This window comes from Lichenostomus cassidix, chromosome W (genome assembly GCF_008360975.1).
Source record: "Lichenostomus cassidix isolate B80296 chromosome W, HeHo_3.0, whole genome shotgun sequence".
NCBI lineage: Eukaryota > Metazoa > Chordata > Aves > Passeriformes > Meliphagidae > Lichenostomus > Lichenostomus cassidix.
The window spans coordinates 14,674,759-14,680,621 of NC_139510.1; the positions used below are offsets into that span (position 1 = coordinate 14,674,759).

At 47.4% G+C, this 5,863-nt stretch overlaps 1 pseudogene; it reads left to right on the forward strand.

The window, feature by feature from the left end:
- The first annotated feature begins 928 nt into the window (after nucleotides 1-928).
- LOC146425559 (uncharacterized) lies at nucleotides 929-2,792 on the forward strand (annotated as a pseudogene).
- The last annotated feature ends 3,071 nt before the right edge of the window (nucleotides 2,793-5,863 follow it).

The window sequence follows — 5,863 nt, forward strand, 5'->3', positions numbered from 1 at the left end:
CAATCTATGTTTACTCCTTTTCTTTTACTGTAATAAAACTGCTTTATCTCACCCTGCTGACTGTTGTCCATCTTATACTCTCCTCTGTCCTGGAGGGAAAGGGAGTGATAGAACAACTTTGTGGGCAGCCAGCACCCAGCCAGGGTCAACCTGCTACAGTCTTTTTTTGGCACCTGAACGTGAGGCGAGATAAAAGCAGTTATATATATATATGTGTCCTGGATTAATGATAAAACTCTCTCTCTCCTCTGAGAGCAAAGGGCTCTGACACCCTCCCCCCACCAGAATTTCTTAGATGGAAGTGAAGAAAAAAACTATTTATTTAACAAAACCACGCAGAGTGCCCTGCAAGGCACAGGGGAAGGGGAAAACCAAGGAAAAAAAAAATATTAAACCTGATTGAAAAAAGAGTCCTTTTCCTCAGATGTAGCCTCCCCCCTCCTCGCCTGCCCTGGGGGCTGGGCGGAGCTCCCCGAGAGCTCTGCGGTCCTCTGGCTCCCTTGGGTCTTCGGGTGACAAAGCAGATCGAAGAAAAGGGGTCCAAACGAAGAAAAAATTAAAAATAAAACAAAAGAAAAAAACAACCGGAACAGAGCCCACTCCGACGGCCGATCCAACGCGCAGTCTTTGCCGAGTGAAGAATCCTCCCCCGCGCGAGGCTTGGGGAAAAAGTTTTCAAAACAACCCACGTTTCTGAACGTAGTTAAAGCGACAGGACCACTTTTTTTTTTTTTTTTGAGCATATAAGCCAACGATAGGGGATAAAGGATTATCATAACATCACTCCAGGACAATATGTATATATATATTGCATGCTCTAGTAATTGTTGGTAGCAGTCCTAGAGTAGTAAGCTCGTGTGTGGCATACAGCCTTCAGTGGCCACACTGCTTATCTTTGTTTTGCTTAGCTTGGGAACATGTTGAGACAATGACTTTGAATGAGTACAGCTCCTTCTCCCCGCCCGGGCTGAATCTGAATATGGATGATATTTTATTGCAGGCTCCCATGGTCATTGCAAACCCTTATATAAGCTGCCTTATATTATTGATAACATTGGCCAATACAATCGTTACACTATGGAATTCATGGAATTCATCATCCTGGTACAAGAGGAAAAAACCTTTGGGTGAGGAGCTATTAAAATCTCCTCTGAGGCACCCAGTTCCTGGGTGGAAAGGTGTATGGAAGAATCTGGGCAGGTTTCTGGGGCAGTTAACACCTCCCATTGCCTGGGACTTTACTCCTGAAGAGGTTAACAACCTTAACAAATTGGCCCATCGACTGATAGAAGGGTGTCTCGTTTACACCCACAAATATGAGCAGCTTCTTTCCCTGTACTGGGGCCTGGCCTGGGCCTACCGAGCCTCTGTTCAATATTCCCAGAGGACTGTAGTGGAAGCAGGAACTCAAACTGTGTTTGAGGACACTGTGGCTGAGGCAAGGACACAGACCACAACAACTATTGCTGAGATAGGGACCCAGACCACAGCAACTACAATAATTGCCCCAATAGTGAAAATAAAAAAATGGACGAGGCAAGTTTCAGGCCCGTACCACCAGCTAGTAAGGGCGGAAGAAGAGGAAGAAGAAGAGGAACTAATAGTAGGAAAGGAGGGATTAGATCAAGAGGCAGGCCCTTCAGCAAAGAAATCAAAACGAGTGAGGCAAGTCAAAGAGGAAACTGAAGTTACTCGGACCCTGACCTCATCAGAACTTCGAAACTTGTAAAAAGATTACAGCCTCCAGCCAGGGGAGCGGATTTCTGTATGGCTGCTGCAATGCTGGGATAATGGGGCTGGCAGTCAGCAGTTAGAAGGTCATGAAGCCCAACAGCTGGGATCCCTTGCTAAAGATCAAGAAATTGAAAGGGGAATTGGAAAGGAAGAAGCAATTTGCAGTCTCTGGAGGCGGCTCCTCTCAAGCATGAGGACAAGATATCCCTTTAAGGAAGATCTTGTGAGATCCCCAGGGAAGTGGACCACTGCAGGTGAAGGTATCCAGTACATGAGAGAATTAGCAGTGCTGGAAGTTGTCTGTAGTGATCTAAAGAATGATAGTATCTCTAAAGATCCAGAGGATGTCCCTTGTACACTCACCATGTGGAGGAAGGTGGTTCAAGGCGCCCCTGCATCATATTCTGGCAGCTTGGTAGCACTGTACTACCCACAAATGGATACACCAGCTGTAGAGGTGGCGTCCTCCTGGCTCCGAAATGTAGAAGAAACTTTGGGTGCCTCCTCATCCCTACGAGCCAGTACCCCAGCTTTTAGGGGCAGCCCAAGAGACCCTACTCTGGTCAGAGGGAAGGGAAGCCCCAAGCACAGGCCACGTAACCAACTCTGGTTCTTTCTGCGTGAGCAGGGGGAGGACATGAGGAAGTGGGATGGTGAACCCACCTCTAAGCTGGAAGCCCATGTCCATGAACTGAGAGGAAAGAGAGCTGTTAAGAAAGGGCCGCCCAAGAAGACTGTCAGTGTAGTTTCTGCAGAGAGACCAGAAGGCAATCAGCAATCTCCCAGACATAAGAGAACTCCCATTCCCTACAACCCTGATGAGGGAACTTCTGATCTGGCATCGCAAAGGTCAGATAGTGAATACTCTGACCAGGAACAGGAATAGAGGGTGCCTGCCTCTGGCCAGGAGGAGGAAAGGGATGACCGGGTATACTGGACTGTGTGGATTCGATGGCCTGGCACATCGGATCCACAGAAGTATAAGGCTTTCGTAGACACCAGTGCACAGTGTACACTGATGGCATCAAGGTGCAAGAGTGCAGAACCTATCTGGATCTCTGGAGTGACAGGGGGATGCCAGGAGATGTCTGTATTAGAGGCTGAGGTGAGCTTAATAAGGGACAGATGGCAAAAGCACCCCATTGTGACTGGCCCAGAGGCACCGTATATCCTTGCAATCGACTACCTCAGAAGAGGGTACGTCAAGGATCCAAAAGGGTATCAATGGGCTTTTGGTGTAGCTACAGTGAATACAGAGAAGATCAAACAGTTATCTACCCTGCCTGGCCTCTCAGAAGATCCCTTCGTTGTAAGATTGCTGCAGGTGGAAGACCAGCAAGCAACAATTGCTACCAGAACAGTGCAGGGGCGGCAGTATCGCACCAACCAAGACTCTGTAACTCCCATCCATGAACTAATTCATCGACTGGAGAGCCAAGGAGCAATCAGCAGAACCTACTCACCCTTCAACAGTCCCATATTGCTGCAGTGGATTATGGCCATTGCAGAAGTCAAATGGGGAATGGAGACTGACAGTAGACTATTGGGGCCTGAATGAAGTCACACCACCTCTAAGTGCTGCTTTACCAGACATGTTGGACCTCCAATATGAGCTGGAGTCAAAAGCAGCCAAAGGGTATGCCACAATTGGCATGACTAATGCATTTTTCTCAGTCCCTCTGGTGGCAGAGTGCAGACCACAATTTGCTTTCACCTGGAGGGGTGTCCAATACACCTGGAACCGACTGCCTCAGGGGTGGAAATACAGCCCCACCATCTGCCATGGCCTGATCCACACTGCTCTGGAACAGGGTGGAGCTCCAGAACACCTACAATATTTTGATATCATTGTGTGGGGCAATACAGCAGAAAAAGTTTTTGAGAAGGGAAAGGAAATAATCCAAAATCTTCTGAAAGCTGGGCTTGCCATAAGACAAAGTAAGGTAAAGAGACCTGCAGAGGAGATCCAGTTCTTGGGAATAAAATGGCAGGATGGATGCCGTCATGTGCCTACAGAGGTGGTTGACAAAATTGCAACTATGTTGCCACCAGCTAATAAGAAGGAGACACAAGCTTTCCTGGGCCTTGTGGGGTTCTGGAGAATGCACATTCCAGATTATAGTCAGCTTGTAGACCCCCTCTATCAAGTGACCCAGAAGAAGAACCACTTTGAGTGGGGCCTTGAGCAACAGCAGGCCTTTGAGCAGATCAAACAGGAAATAGCTTGTGCAGTAGCTCTTGGGCCTGTTCAGACAGGACCAGCCATGCAAAACATCTTCTACACTGCAGCTGGAGAGCAGGGTCTCACCTGGAGCTGTTGGAAAACGCAGTTTTCCAGCAAAACTTATGCTAACTGAACACACCTGAGCAGGGCCTCAGCATACTCAGGCCTCAGTAAAATCCTAACAAGCTACAGTGACTTGTTTACCTGAGAATGTTCTGTGGGAAGAATGTTATGGGAAAGAATAGGGAGTCAGAAGTGTTATGAGAAAGAAAAAGGGAGTCACCGGGAAGATCCCTGAATGTGTGAGAACAGACTGCAGGTGTGTGTGTAGCTATAATTAGTAACTTCTGTAACAGTATATAAGTTTCTCGTTTGGTGAAATAAAAGGGAGCTTACTCTATATCTCATATTGAGACTGCCGTGAGTTCCCTCTCGTCGCGATGTTATGGAGCCTCTGGCAAAGGACCACAGGAGAAACCCTATGTTGACCATTAGGGTTTTGGAGCCGGAATTATCGAGGATCAGACGCCCACTATACTCTAACTGAAAAAGAAATACTACCAGCTTATGAGGGGGTTCAAGCTGCCTCAACAGTTGTGGAGACAGAAGTGTGTCTCCTCTTGGTGCCACGGTTGCCCGTCTTACACTGGATAATCAAAGGAAACATCGCATCAACACATCATGCAACCAGCGCTACATGGAATTAGTGGGTAGCATTAATTACACAACGAGCCCAAATGGGAAAACCCAATTTCCCAGGAATTCTAGAAGAGATTCTGGATTGGCCAGAAGCCAGAGATTTTGGAGCATTGCCTGAGAAGGAGACTCGTGCCCAAGAAGCACCACCATATAATGAGTTACCAGAAAACGAAAGAGGCTATGCTTTATTTACTGATGGATCCTGCCATATGATAGGAAACCATCAAAGGTAGAAAGCTGCTGTGTGGAGTCCCACAGGATAAGTCATTGAGGCTGCAGAAGGGGAAGGTGAATCAAGCAAATTTGCAGAGGTGAAAGCCATTCAACTAGCCCTAGAGATTGCCGAGTGAGAAAAGTGGCCCATTCTTTATACTGATTCCTGGATGGTGGCTAATGACCTATGGGGGTGGCTACAGCAGTGGAAGAAGAATAATTGGCAACTCAGGGGTAAACCCATCTGGGCTGCTGCATTGTAGCAGGACATCACTGCACGGGTAGAAAACATGAATCTGGAAGTACGTCATGTAGGTGCACACATGCCCAGAAGTCGTGCCATTGAGGAACATCAAAACAATGAACAGGTAGATAAAGCCACCAAAATTGGGATAGCTCAGGCGGACCTAGATTGGGAAAGAAAGGGCGAGCTGTTTATAGCCCGATGGGCCCATGAAACATCAGGGCATCTTGGGAGGGATGCCACATACAGATGAGCTTGTGATCGAGGGGTGGACCTGACCATGGAGGGCATTAAACATGTTATCTACCAATGTGAAACATGTGCCGCCATCAAGCGAGCCACACAAGTGAAGTCTCTCTGGAATAGAGGAAGGTGGCTGGGTTTCCAGTATGGTGAGGCCTGGCAGATTGATTACATTGGGTCATTGCCATCAACTTGCCAAGGGAAGTGTTATATCTTCACCATGGTAGAGGCAACAACTGGCTGGTTGGAAACATACCCAGTAAACCATGCCACTGCCCAGAACATGATCTCAGGTCTTGAAAGACACGATTTGTGGCAACATGGAACCCCAGAAAGCATTGAGTCAAATAATGGGACTCATTTTCGGAATAATCTTATAAACTCCTGGGCAAAGAGACATGGCATCAAGTGGATATATCACATTCCCTACCATTCACAGGCCTCTGGGAACATTGAAAGGTATAATGGGCTGCTGAAACCTATGTTAAGGGCATTTGGTAATGGGA